Genomic DNA, 15,397 nt, shown 5'->3' on the forward strand with positions numbered 1-15,397 from the left:
CTGTCTGTCTTACAGAAGTGGACAGAATCTAACCCAGAAGAAAATATCATCCAGAGCTTCTACTTTTTTTCATACATTTTGGGTAATCAATATAAAGTGATCAAAGCACAAGAGGAAATAGGAAGAAATCATTGAAAACTAAAAGACAAAAAGCCCAGAAAATAGGACACCCTGCGTTACATAGATATTTGAGTTATCAAATACTAATTTTAAGATAATAAGTCTGTGCTCCTGGCTCTCCATGAGCCCAGCATCCTTCAGCCAAAGGCAGGGGCCGATTCACCCCCTTAAGGACATCTCCATCTTTGTTATCACTGCCATGTTGTGTTGATTAGGGTCAAAAATTGCACACGCCGCCAGCTTATGTAAATAAGATGCAGCTTCCTTATTTTCTGCTAGTGATGGAATCTTCCTTTCATCCTATAGAGAATACACATGGAGGTTACACTTTAAACTTACCAGTTAGTAATATCTCACCCTCTGTAGGCTGGAATAGTCTCTGTGGAGTGACCAGGTCTCTTTTGGGTCAACGCTCAATCTTCCAGATTTCCCACCTCCTCTTTTTCAAGATGGCGCCTGAGTGTGGGGAAAGAGGAGATTTCAGGGTGTTGGGGAAGAATGGGCTCTCACGCCATATATTCCATTCCTGCTGTGTCCTTCCACAGCCCTACTGTCCACGAGGATGTCCCCTGCACCACTGCTGGCCTCTGAATCTGAAATCTGTAGCTGGTGAGTTTGCCGTTGGTCTCTAGGCTCCATCTCAGCCCTTCCCCCTCGTTGGCCCCATCGTGGCCCTTGCTGGTGCCACACCTGAGTGATCGGTCCTGCTCCCCGTTGGCTACAGGATCTCTTTACCCCTGTACTGGAAAACCTCACCAGCCACATCATCAGCTAACTTCTTCTTCTACAGGCCACAAGTGAATTTCTGAGTCTCTGCTACACCACACTGAAGCCGAGGGAAGCTGGAGAATGCTAATTCACACGTCCTCCTGCCATATTGGGGGTGCCATATTTTTTACTCTGCCACAGGCATCCCATGCAGCTGAGAGATTCCCCCTGTGGGATGGTCTCCTCCCAGCGTGTCCAACAGCAGACAGGGTGAAAACGTCCCTGCTCCTGTCTGTACCCTCAATGTCTGTAACACCTACAGCCCTCAGTTTGGGCCTGAAGGGAGAGAGATCGTACTGTTAATATACATGTCTGACAGCTTACTCACCTCCCTCCGGTGCTCTTCTCTTCCACTTCGATGGCTCAGAAGGGACATGCTTCTCACTTTCCTTTCTGTCTGACCTGAAACCCTCCTGTGTCATTCCCTTCCTCTTACCAGTGAATCTTGAGGCCTAGCCGCCCTAGGCAAAGATCTATAGAAGGAGTTACGTGCTGAATGCTCTACGTGGGAAGCTCTACGAACGCTATGGAACAATTGAGAATTAGGGATTACCAAAAATGAAAATATATTGGTTTCACAGTCCCCAAATAGTCTACCTTTTCAACACATTTTGATGCCTGGTGCTTTACATATTTTATAGCTAATTCTTATAGCAGGCCCACCCAGGCTCTACCATTAGCCTCATTTTGTACATGAGGGAAGTAGGATCAGACAAGTTAAGTTGCAGGTGCTCAGAGGCAGGATTCAGAGCCAGACGTGTGCATCGCACGTACTCTTCCTCACAGCACAGCTCCTCCCAGGCCTGTGGTACCCTCACACAGCCCTGGTTATCACATGGAAAATGCTCAGTTTGTGTCGTCTACATAAATGAATAATGAAAGACGGGTGAATGAATTTCTACCGCACAACCTAAAGGAACCCTGGACATATCCAAACACTAGTAGGGATAAATAAAAGTTTTCCCGTGACTTTTGCTGACAAGCATTACTCTATGATGCTTTGCTGTTCGAAATAAAAGCACTTTTATATACTATCTCATCTGGCCTTTGTAAGGATCAAGTAAAGAAGAAGACAGAGCAGGGGCTCTAAGTCCATTTTATAATAGGAGAAACTGAGGTTCAGTCTACAGCAAGATGCACAAGGTAACACAACCGGAAGCAGACTTCTCACTCACTTTCCCTTCTCCTACATAGGACATGGTACTGTGGTAATTACTGAGTGATATAAAATAACTTGCGAGCTTTATATCTAATAATACAGGGATAACTCTGCTTAGTCAGGGAATGCTTATCCAGAATACCAAACTATTCTGAATATAGATTAAAAAACCACAGAGCCCTTGTGGTCAACATAGAAGCTGAAGTCAAACCCTTAAAGGTCATGCAGTCCTTTGATAGATTTCCTCGAGCTCTCATTCAAAGCACTTTTTAAAAAACGAATCAGGACATATTTGGTTTTCAGCCCACAACAGAATGAAAATATCAAATGAGAGCAGGGAAGTGTGCACATTATCTGCAAGAAGATGGTGAGGGAGGAGACAGAAAGATGAATAAAGAGCATACACAGGAACCGTGGAGACCTAACTACCTAGGGTCAGCAGTGAGGAGACCCAACCACAACCCTTTGAGTGACTCCAGGACATCTTATTTTACAGATGTCTTAGGGGACAGCACAAAAGTAGATCCCTTAGGAAGGTGATCTTGCCTCTCCTTTAACCCTTTGTTCTTTTTGAATGAAATAGTCAGTGATGTATGAGTTCCCTATTGCTGCTGTAACAAATTACAACCCATGTAGTAGCTTAAGACAATGCAAATTTATTATCTGACTGTTCCAAAGGTCAGAAATCCAAACTGAGTCTTACAGGCTAGACTCAAGGTGTTGGCAGAGCTGCATTCCCACTGGAATCTCTAGGGGAGAATCTGTTTCCTTGACTTCCCAGCCTTTAGAGGCCGCATGCATTTCTTGGCTCATGGCCCCTTCTTTGCATCAGTCCAACCCCTACTTCCATTGTCATGTCTCCTCCTCTTACTTTGACACTTCAGCATTTCTCTTATAAGGATACTTGCGATTACGTTGGGCCCACCCAGATTGCCTAGGTTATTTCCCTAGTTCACAATCTTTCACCAAATTACAGCTGCGAAATCTCTTTTGTCTCAGAAGGTAACATATTCATAGATTCCAAGATTAGGACATGAATGTCTCTGGAGGCCCATTATCTAGGCTAACACGCTGAAAAGTGAATTTCACAATCAATTCTACATTAGTGTCACCATTTTATCCTCTGCAATCTTCCCCCACACGTCTGAGAAAGGGAGACAACCCCACTGGGAGGTGTCCACCTGCCCTTTCTCTGAATAGCCAGGAGGGTATTCAGCAGATATGTGAAAGGCAAAAGGAGTACTATAAACTGCAAAAAGAGATCCCTGAAATATGTAAAGTAAATACCCAAAGGACCTTTGGTTTTATTGTCACAAACTGGAAAGAAGAAACGAAAGCCCACGTATGGTGTCTGGCTTGGGGAACAGAGGCCAGCCGTGGGCTGGGGTTTCCCGCACACTGCCTCATAGAACAGGCAGACGCAGGGCTCATGCTCGTCAGAAAGAATATATGTCACAATGCTTTGCGGAAATCGGCGTGCCCGAACTTTACACAATTTCTCAGCCCAAATGGCTACATTTAAAGAGGAAAACTCCAGTTCATGGAAAGTTCATATATGTAGATAACAGAATAAGAAGTTGAGAAAAGTAAAATCTTCCAGACCACAGGTTCTCAGCCTGGGATCCAGAAACCCCTAAAAAATAAATAAATGGGTTTCAAGGGTCTATGGGTGGTTGTTGTGTGTGTTTTTTTTTTTAAGTCATGTGTAAAATTTAGTGTATTGGTATTATGTGCTTTTTTTTCCAGGAAGAGAATCCATAGCTTTTATCAAATGGGTCTGTGACTTTACAAGATATTTTATATAAAGTGATCAATTAGGAATAGATTTAAAAAAAAGGACCTCATGTTGTTAATTGCCTGATTCAAGAAGTTGTTTGATTTTATCTATGAAATGTGCTCAGTGTCAACATAGGAAGCAATGTGTATGCAAGCCCCAGAGCTAAACCTCTGCACCCATTCACAGGGCAGAGGAAACCAGAAGCTAGCTTCCTGTTCTGTGGGAATGGTGGGTGTGTGTTTCCCAAGGAGGACCTTTTCATACAGCTGCCAGCTCTGATCTCATGGATAAACAACGACAAAAAGCCCTGTAACTGTAGATTTGCACGATGGCACAGCGGGTCACTGTGACTCCACAGAATGTAAACTCAGTGAGGGCAGAAATCTTTGCACGTTTTCTTAATGTCCATGCCGACAACCGTGCCTGACTATAAAGTGATCAATAGCCGTGATCAATAAAGATCCATAATGAATGAATCGATAAAGAGTTTTCTAAAACCCTATGAAAACTGTGGGTCCAATGAGGCTGACTTTTAAATTTATTTTACCACTAACAAGAAAGGTACTCGGTTTTATCTAAAAGCCAATTATTGGTATTGAATAGGAAATTTTAATATTTTATTTATAATTGTTTTCATGCTTAAAGTTTGAAAGCTCTTCGATGAAACATTCTGACTTTCATCAATACAGTATTTCCCTACATATATATATGTGTATATGAAATATGTATATTACATATACACATATATATGTATGTATATATTACATATGTATATGTATAGGTATGTATATATTACATATGTATATGTAATAGTATATGTGTGTGTATATATATATAGTAAAATTCATATATATATATATTAAAATTTCACATATAAAAGAAAAGCAGAGGAAAGGCCACTACCTGATTCTTTTTATTCACAACCATATAATTCAGGACCTTGGGCCCCATGGCAATAAAAGATCTAAGCTTCAGAGCTAACCACAGCAGGATGAAACGTTTCTGTTGTTAATGACTGAGAAAAAACTTCCCACGCACGGTGGAATTGAAGTGCGCTATTCCAGCTGTCATGTGCTAATGGGATTGTCTTTGGTGTGACTGGTAGAAGCCTGGCATGGATCATTTCTGTGGGTATCTTGTGTCGGGCCCACCAAACTGCAGCCTCTACACCCACAGTTCTGTTTTGAAGTCTGAGCACTTTCTCACATCAAAGTGTGGAAGGGAGGCTTCTGAATCAGAAATAAAGTCGATTTCTTGCATCACGGCCTGCAGCCCCGAGATATTCTGAACCTCTGGAAGCTGTTTCACCAGAGCTTCACGTGTACCCATCAGTTTGCAGGGAAATGACTGGAAATGAGCCATGTTACAGAAAACATCTGGTTGAATGATTCCATTCTCTCTTGAATTCTGGAAAAGCAGAGGTGCTGGTGCCACAGAGCATTGCAAAGTGGTGGCTTTGGAGAGGGTAAACCACTCCCGAACGTAGTTCAGCAAAGCAGTGAGTGCCAGGGGGAGGGTTGGTTTAACGAGTGGCCTTTGAGTTTATTCCCAGGGGAAGATGGAGGAATGAGGTCCTGAAGGGAGGGTCGCTCCTCGTCAGAGCAAACTGGACAGGTGGAGTTCACAGAGAGGCACCTGGTGACTTTAGGTCATTTCCAAGATGCCAGCTGACTTTTTAGGCAGTGGTCACGAGCACGTACACTCTTTCCAGGGAAGGGGAGGAGATATTGGAATGATTCAAAATCCTGGTTCTACCCTAGAGTTACTTCAAACCCAAAACTCAGGTGTCCCAGAAGGCCTCACATGCAAAACCAACTGATAGGTAGCCTTACACACCGGTGAGGATGGAAAAGATTGCAAGACCAAGACACAAAGTTGAAGTGGCTCCAACTCTGAGACTGGCCTTTATCAGGCCAGATATTGGGGCCAGAGTTCAGGTCCAACGGGTACAGAGAGCCAGAGCTTATTTCAGAGAGACACCAATAGTCCAGAAGGTCCAGACCGGGAGGCAGGGCATAACTGAAATGCAGGCAACAGGTAGCATGTAGTCAGGTGAGAATCGGGATGTGATTTGAGAGGGCAAGATGCCCAGTGGGACTCCAACAACCATCTGGGAGAATGAGACATTCCAGCTCCAGAGGGAAGGGGCAAGAGCTCGCTGGTGTCCGGGGCCTAATAGGAATTCAGGTCAGGTGGGCACCTGGAGAGTTTTGCAGGGAACTGAAGCAATATGGGGCTCAGGCACCGAGCCAGCAGGAAACACAGCAGATTCACTCCTGGAGACCTGTGGCACCAGGGCTCACCCCAAAGTACAAAGCTTTGAGATATGCTAGTCCCTAATTTCAGACCTCTCTTGCTCCAGATAGCAGACATACCTTCCTGCTTTGGGACAAATTAGGGAGGATTGCCCTTTCTGGGAGAAGCGGGGAAAGTGAGGTTTGACACACCTGAAGGAAACTCACATCCCCAGGTACCTGGAGCTACTCACCTGGGTCTGTGTCTCCCTCAAGGTCTCAGACAGATATTGAAAGAGAGCAGATATTGTTTTAGCAAAACATACTACATAAATGAGTCCTTTAATGTTGAATTTCAAAACTATGTCGCTATACTAGAACAAATTAATTTTATCCTAATTATGTTTTGACATTGGGTCCCTACTCAATAACAACTATATACATATATTTACATATATATATGTCTATATAAGTATAAAAACATATGTATAAAAAACAAAAAGGTTTTTAACTTTTACATCATTCTGTAAACACATTTATTAAAATAAAACAAAACAAAATAAAATAAGATAAAATAAAATAAATATAATACTCCCTGAAGGCAGAATAGGGGAAACAAAAGTTTTTAAAAGGATGTGGAAAGAAGGAACAGAAAGGATATTCTGAATTCAAAATCAGTCACAGGGCTTCCATTCCGGGCTTTGAGTCCAGAAAAGTCATCTTGACCTCTCTGGGCCTCAGTTTCTGTAATGTACCTGCTCTTAACCCAATTCCCTTGAGTACTGGACAGAATGGCGGAAAGGCAGAGGCATGCCTTGTGTCTGGCTCTGGGGAGATTTGATCCACCTCTTGGGTCTTGAGCATAGATAGGCAATGTGTTACCTCAGCCCAATTCAAAGGAGTCAAGGCTGACAAAGGATGCTACCACCTGAAGCCTCGTTCACTCCAGTTGCAACCTGCTAACAGGCCCCCGACAGAAGACCTCATGGCCCTCCCTTCACTCTGCTCTCCCTGCCCCCATCGCAATTACAACCCACATCCCCAAACAAGCAACACAGAGGTTATCCGCAGCCTTGAAAGGGGTGAGCCAGAAAATGTGACTTTTGCCCCCAATTTGAAGATGTTTGTCCTTGCAAGTTTTCCGTGGTCCTTTCGGCCCCAGAGCACCTCGCTCTGGGGCTCAGCAAGGCGACACCATTGCTGCCTTTCTCCACTAGTCCGGGCGGGCTCAGGTCCACGGTCTTTAGGGGAATGAATTTTGCCTTCTTATTACAAAAATCATGACAAACCGGGAGGAAATTGCACGACTCTAGACTTTACTCCCTGACAGCATAACACTTTCGCTTCTTGTTTTCTGAGTCTGGATTGTTTTCCCTTTGGTACATGCAGCAACCACTTCTGATCACTAGAAAAGTCCAGTGCCTTTGGACGGGTTTGATCCAAAAGGAAAGACCTTAGTAACCCTTAAAGGAAAGACCAAAGAAACAGAGATCTGCCTAAACCATGAACAGCCTGGATGACACAGAATGGCCAACTAACTACCTCTATAACCTGGTCTCCAACCTCAGGCACTCTTCTGATTATCTACCGTCACATAACAAATGACCCCAAATTTAGGAGCTTAAAACAACCATTTCATTATCTCTTTTGCTGGCAGGTCTCCACTGGTTGGTTCTTCTGTTCTACGTAATGTCAACTGGGGTAGGGGGGTGGGGCTTGTTGGTACTGAACTGGCAGTTGGGCTAGTCTGGAGGCTCCAAACTAGCTTCACTCTAGTTGGAAGGTCGTAGTTGGTCTCATTCCCATGACGGGTGCCTTTGGAGTGACGGCTGAGTCAGCAGGGGCCTCCTCCGTCTCCCTGTGGTCTCAGGGTCTGTACGTAATCTCTGCAGCAGAGTAATCAGGCTTCTTACACAGAAGCCCAGAGCTCCAAGAAACCAAGGCAGAAGCTGCCAGTCTTCTCAAAGCCTGAGCCTGCCACTAGCTCAGGAACACTTCTTCTAGACTGTATTGGTCAGCAGACCCAGCCCAGCCCAGATTCAGGAGGAGGGCAAATGGACCCCATTTCTCAATGGCAGGAGTGTCATGGAATTTAGGGCCGTCCCTTATCCAGCATACACATACATGCAGGGACACACACATACACTTACACTGAAACTGTGTGAAATGACAAGGAATTTTGATGACAGTGACTTTTAAAAGCACTATTCTGGATGTGGAAGGAGGAGAAAAATGCAGGCTAAATCACACTGGCAGGCCCCTCCCCCCACCCAGTCCCTTAGGCCAGGTACTCAGTCCCACTGTCCCCCTGATGTCACTTCACTTTGCTCTTCTGTAATCTCTAAGGCAGCCGTCCTCCTCCCACCTCAAATCGTGGCAAGCAGTAAATTGTAAAGGCATCTCTGAGCTGCTGAAAGAGGACCAGCTGTTGCAGGTGCAGACACAAAGCCCCCCGTCTTCTGTCTCTGGCAGGTGAACCTGGGTCCGGCTGAACCCTTCCGTATTGCTCCCCAGAGCAGCTCGCTCTGGAGCTCTGGATACCATTGCTGCCTTTCTCCACTAGTCCGGGCTGGCTCAGGTCCACAGTCTTTAGGGGAATGAATTTCGCCATCTTATTACAAAAACCATGACAAACCGGGAGGAAATTGCACGACTCTAGACTTTACTCCCTGAGAGCATAACACTTTCGCTTCTTGTTTTCTCTACCCAGTCGTGGGGCTGCCTTTCAAATCCTAACTTGGATGCTCGGCCCTTATTCCATGCTTTGCTGACCTGCCTTTTCACTAGGGTTTAGTTCTGAACTTCAAATGCCCCACCTTTAACCCTTTCTTTTTCCATAATACTCCTGAGACCATTCCAAAATATGTCCTCATCTATTCCATGATACTGCTATAATATCTAAGGTATTTTCTCTTTTTGCTTGCTCTCCCTTTTTCCCCGTGAATATTTATTGAGTAAATGCCAGGATTCAGGTACTTGTCCTGCGGTGATGGAGCTACATATGCTGCCCTCTGGCCACTGGCGGCCATTGAGGGAGTCAAGGGCTCATGGAGGCCAAGCATGTCCTGGAAGAACTGAGGATGCAGCCAGCACTTCTGCTTGGCTAGGACCAGGGAAGGCTTCTGAGAAGAGGTGGGCTTGAAGGGAAAGGAGAAGTGTCCTGGAAGATAAGGAGGAGGACCTTCCGAAAGAGGGAAAGCTCGTGCAATGAAAGAGGCATGAACAGCTGGGAATGTCTGGGGACTTCACTGGTAATTGGGTGCCACCAGAATACAGGGCACATGGAAGAGATTAGAAATGTGACTTGAGCAGGCTCCAGTGACGAGCTGCCCTGTGAGCCCTTCGAAGATTTCACTCTTTCTTTGGTGGGCCATGGGGAAATTTGGGGGGGTGTAAGCAACAGGCGATATGACCTGTTGTGTTTCTGACTAAGATCACCATATTTCTTCAGCTTTCATTTTATCTTCAATTTACTCTCCGTGTCTTTCTCTTTCTCTAAAGGCGCATCATATCTCAACCTAAGGTCACTGAGGGATATATGTGTTCTGGTTATTTATTTGCCCATATCTATAAAGTATCTCCATCACACCCTCTCTCCCTTCCATCATCCTCCCACCACAAACACTGGCAGGAGTTTGGATGTGGATTTGGGTGCAACCTTTCCAGCACCTGCTCTGTGCCAGGGACCGTGCGAAGTGATTCCATGGTCCTCTCCTCCCCGCTTATGCTGGCTGTTCACTAACTCCGGATACAATGACTTGGAAGATTGGGGGAGACCATAGACCCTGGTGTAGGAATTCCAAAGGAGCCTGGAATGCTGCAGTCAGCTTATGGTGTGCATTTGGGACCAGTGCAATAAAATAGTCAGCCCCACTCAGGCCGAGGCAAGTTCTCAGGCTTGCCTCTCATTTAGCCAGTTCATCAGTCAGACCACCCGACCGTGACTGCTCTAATTGGCCATATAATTGGAGCGTCCTCTCAGCTGCACTATCCTGCTCCATCCATGTGATCCATAGGCACCTTGAAGCTGCTTTTAGCATTTTGTTCACATTTCATTGGAGGCTTAGTGCATTTTTCTTAGGCTTTCTCCATGAACGGATCTCCAGAAGAGATGTAACTAATCCGTATATATTTTAAACATAGTAGCCAATTCCCCAGTAAGGCAGGGGCCTGTTCATGATAGTCCCCTGGCCACAGTTTAGCCCCTGTCATCTCAGTCTCTGTGATTTTCATGAGAATTTTGGTCAACTTGGGTTTCCGTGAGCTCCCCAGGACAAGAATGGAGGGAAAAGTGACGTTAGGGAGCATGTATCTGCACAACATTCAAAGAAAACCCCATCAGGAAGAATAGGCCAGGCCAGTGTGCCCACTCCACCTTCCAAAAATTCATATTGCAAGGTAATCAAACGCATTCAATTCCGAAAGAAACAATATTCACATGTATGTATGTATAACATACATGTTAACAATTGCTTCCCAACATGCTCTTTCTCCTTCTATTTAGAACTCTGATTATTAGCTGAGCTCTTTGCCAACAGAATAAAGACCAGCTTCCCTTGAAGTTAAGAGCGGTTGGTTATAGGACTCAATTTCCCAGCATCCCTTGGAGCCAGGCATGGCCAATGAGATGTAACCAGAAGCATTGGAGGAGATTTGGAAAGAGGCTTCTAATAAGGGAAGATATGAGCTCCACTAGCCTTCTTCTTTCTTCTACTACCAGCCTGGGACATAAGCATGATGGCTGGAGCTGTAGCAGCCATTTTAGACCTTTAGCTGATCTTAAAGCTCTAAGTCAGTTCTAGATTAGTGGGACAAAAAATTAGGAGGTTAGGTCCCTGAAGACACCATGGGACTTCCACACCAGCCTTGACCTGCTCAACATCGGACTTCTTTTGTTTAAAAATGAATGAAAGAAGAAATGAATGAGCTTCAAGCTTATTTCAGCTATGCTTATTTTATTTTACTCTGTTATGTGTATTCAAACTTAACTCTATACTTTGGAGATCTAGGTAAAAGTGGTTTAAGCCCACCTTCTCCCCAGTTTAGCATATGGGCGTCCAAAGCCTCCCTTAAGATACCATGTTTCCCCGAAAATAAGACCTAGCCGGATAATCAGCTCTAATGCGTCTTTCAGAGCAAAAATTAATATAAGACCTGGTATTATTTTACTGCAGTATAAGACCAGATCTTTACTGTAATATAAGACCAGGTTAATATAATATAATGTAATATAATATAATGTAACATAATATAATACTGGATCTTATATAATATAATATAATATAATATAATATAATATAATATAATATAATATAATATAATATAATATAATATAATACAATACCAGGTCTTGATAATATAATATAATATAATACCAGGTCTTATATTAATTTTTTCTCCAAAAGACGTATTAGAGCTGATTGTCCCTCTAGGTCTTACTTTTGGGGAAATGCGGTACCTATGAACCCCTGAGTGTGTCTTCTTGTCACTCTGCCTCCACACTTGTTTCTACCTGTGCCTTCTTAGCTCTGCCCTGCTCTGATCCAAAAATGAAACCTGTTCTCACTGATTTCCACAAAAACCAGTTTCGATCTGGGCAAAGTATTATCTCTTACATGGCACAGCAAACAATTTACAAGACTGCACTGGACCTTTCTATTAGCTCAGGCCTTTCCCCCCTAACCTCCCAGCACCTCTCTTGGCTCTTTAGCCAGGAAGATCCCATTGTCTCATCCATCCCTGTTTCTCCCTTTGTCTCTCCTTTCTCTGCTCTTCCTCCCTTCCTTCAGATTCTGTCCAAATTCATCTGCCTCACTCATAAAAAGCAATTCACTTGCCACAGCTCCTTTCCCCAAACTTTCCATCAGGTGCCCAGCAGAGAAAAGAAATTCTACTTAACAGAATCCACTCTCCTTAAAAGGCAGTTGTGGTTATTAGTGGCTTACTACTCTCTGCCAATGAGTGTGAACACAACTCTAAAAATCTTAGGAACCTCCAAATGCATGAAAGAGAGGGTGGGGCTTGTGGGGAGTGAAAAAGGGGTGTTGGAACCCAGGTCCTACTGTGTGTCTGAGTCACTTTGCACTGTTGCCAGGCCATGCATTGCTACTTTTAATGCATCGAGGCTGGTCCGCGTCTTTCCTGGTGTGTGTCTCTTCCTGCTGGCGGCTACCAGCATATCTCTTGGAAGATGGGTTCCTGAGTCTTCACACTGTCTCCCCTGGATGTGGTCACTTCCTTTGGACATTACAAGTGTCCACCCCTCAAGTGAGAGTACCCATGATTGGTCACACCTCTCGGGTTTTCCAAATTCCTACTTTGTATCTACTTACGTGCATTATTAAAATGAAAATCCCTTTAAATGTTCTCAGAAAATATACGAAGCAAAACATTAAAATTCCAAAGTAATTTGAGAAGGATAATGTTAGTTCATCATTAGCTTTAAATTGATCTAACATTTACCATTAGGTTTTTTTCCCTCACATTGTCTCTTTAATCCTCACAACCTTCCTGTAATAACTGGCATTACAGACCCCATTTTATATTATGAGTAAATCAACGTATACCCAGAAAAGTGGATCTGCCTGCCTAGGGCACACAGCTAGTATGTAGTGAAGCCAGGATAAAGATGGGAGTTCCCCGATCCTAAGCGCAGAACAACTTTAATTAGCCAACATGCGCCCTTGTCATGGATTAATTTACCATTTCCCTAGCAGAGAACAGAGAGAGAATTGAGTGGAGCTAGAATAAATAAACTCTAACTGGGGAGGAGAGGGTAGGTGTGAACCGAGGACCACTGTACAGAATCCTGGAAGCCAGAAGCAACGAGAGGGACGTTTGGTGTCAGAAAGAGGAAGAAGCCAAAGAGAAGAGGTGCTTTTGTGACAACAGCAGCTTTTACAATACCTCCTGTCACCCTGGAAGTGTTTTGTTTTTTTTTTCCTGATGAAGGAATTTGCTGTGACTGAGATGGTTGAGGCCAGGGCAGGTCAAAAAATAATTAGGAAGTATATTCAGGCAGAACAAGCCAGAGTCACGGGTTTAACATCAGGGCATGATAAACCCCCAGCTACAGAGACAGACTGTGGTTTGAATCGGAGCTCTCTGAGTGACCAAGTGCTCCAAGGAACAAATCTCATTCTCAAAAGCAGATTTTGAGAAAATTAGAATTGGAGCATCTGACAGCAGGCGTCTAGGGACATCATACACAGTCCAACTACTTGTTATAAACCACAGCGTTGGTGACAGGAAGGAGGTTTATCTAGTGGCGGATGGGCACATGCATTTGTGCTAGCAGCAGCTGGCAAGATCACTTCCTGATTTCTGTGTTCCTCTTTCGACCCTGCTCAGTAAGAACCCATCCTTCAAGCTTGAAAATTGCTTCCATTGATGGAAGTCCTACTATGTGCCACATACTGCCATGACATACCACTACAGCCGAGGAATCTCACCCCTGGAAACGGGGAGGGATTTGCTCAGAGCTGCACAGCTGAGTCAGTGGTGCCCAATGGCCAGCCCGATGCCTGAGCATACCAGGTGTCTCAGGTTCACCATCCATGGGGTGGCTATGGGTGGAACCGCCTGGGTGTCTCTCTCTCTCTCTCTCTCTCTCTCTCTCTCTCTCTCTCACACACACACACACACACACACACACACACAACCAAGGGCCTAAAACTTGCATACAGCCTTTCACTAAGAAATTCTTGTCCCGCTGAAATTTTCCAGGCCTGCTTGTAGCTATAAATCTACACCAGGAGGACCTTGGGAGGCCAGATGTTCTTCTGGAAGCCATCTGAAGACCCTCACCCACCTACGGTTAGCCAACTAGGCTGTGCTCCTGGAGTGCTGCCGCACACGAAGGCGGTCCGTCCACGTGGTCCCTTCTGGTCCGTGCCGCTTCCCCACATTGTGGCCTGCAGCTACCCTGGGTGTCTTAGAATGCTCTCGAAGCCTGGCCAGTCTGGGTGCAGATTTCATCACACTCCTGCTGGGACACTCCCCAGAGCTTTGATCTACTCAGCACTTACTTCTTGCCATGCACACTGCTTTGTGGTTTGGATGCATTATCTATTGTCATCCTTCCAGCAACTGAGACAAATATTAGGATTATCCCGATATAAATGAGCAAACTGCCGCGTGGAGAGTTTGCCTCACTGGTCTTATCCACGACTCAGAAGTCAACAATAGATGTGCTATTTGGACTTGGGTCTTTTTGTCTTTGCAGCCAGTGCTTCCCCAGGAAGTCTCAGGGGCTTATCTATGCCTGACCCCTGTGGTAGTCCTGGTGACCTCCAGATCATCCCTTGGTCTCAGGGTCCCAAAGGAAGCCACAGGCCCACGATGACCCAGGACATCCCTGGAGTCTGTTGGCCCAATCTGCGCTGGGGTTACCAATAAGGAGATGCTCTGGGTGTGTTACCTCTTCTGCACATTCAGAGTTTTAACCAACTGGCATTTGTTAATGCTTGAATAAAACGTGGTATTTCCTACAGCCTGGAAAGAATGCAGCTCCAAAATTTTGCCTGCTACTTAGAATGCTGCGCTGAAGTAAAAGCAGGAGTTGGAAGAGGGGGACAGAAGAAGGAGTTAGAGAGGGGGAAAGAAAGGGAGGGTGATGAGCCTCTACCAAGTTTGATAGCTTTCCTAGTATTTCATAAAGTTTATCATAAGCTTCCTTCATAGCCCAAACAGGGAGAATAAAAATTGCATGATCTCATGCTTATCTAGATTGTGGCACTTTGGCCCAGTCCCTTTATCTTGTCTGAGAATGGCATATGACTTTACGGTATCCTGTTTTAGAAAACAAAGCACTTAGATTATATGTCTTTTTTCTTTCCCTGATCTGGTTCCTTTTTTTTTCCTCCAGAAAAACAGCATTAAGTTCTCATCTTCAAAACAGAAAATCAGTCCCTTAAAAATTATCAAATCACCCCCAGGTGGGGAATGCAAACACACTTTGAAATTCTGAAGCAAAGAGCTGTATCATACACAGCCAAGGAAATATGAATTGGTTAACCTGGAACATTTTTTTCTTCTCAGGTTTAAAACCCAGCCATGCTGACTGCCTGCGACTGTATTGCTCATTTTCTGTACAACACATGAAAGGCCTTGAGAAAATTGGACCCTTTGAAGAATAATCCAATTTCTTTAGAGGAAAATAACTACTTAACCAGAATATTCTTTAGCAACAAAATAAGGAACCCAACTTCACCTGTATCCAGCTGTTGAGAGCAAAACGAAATAACTCCTGAATATGACAAATTACAATTTCTACAATTTGTGGGTGCTGCTGATCCATTTGTTACAGGGTGTGTGTGTGTGTGTGTGTGTGTGTGTGTG

The sequence above is a fragment of the Rhinolophus ferrumequinum genome, chromosome 20, assembly GCF_004115265.2.
Source record: "Rhinolophus ferrumequinum isolate MPI-CBG mRhiFer1 chromosome 20, mRhiFer1_v1.p, whole genome shotgun sequence".
Classification (NCBI taxonomy): Eukaryota; Metazoa; Chordata; class Mammalia; order Chiroptera; family Rhinolophidae; genus Rhinolophus; species Rhinolophus ferrumequinum.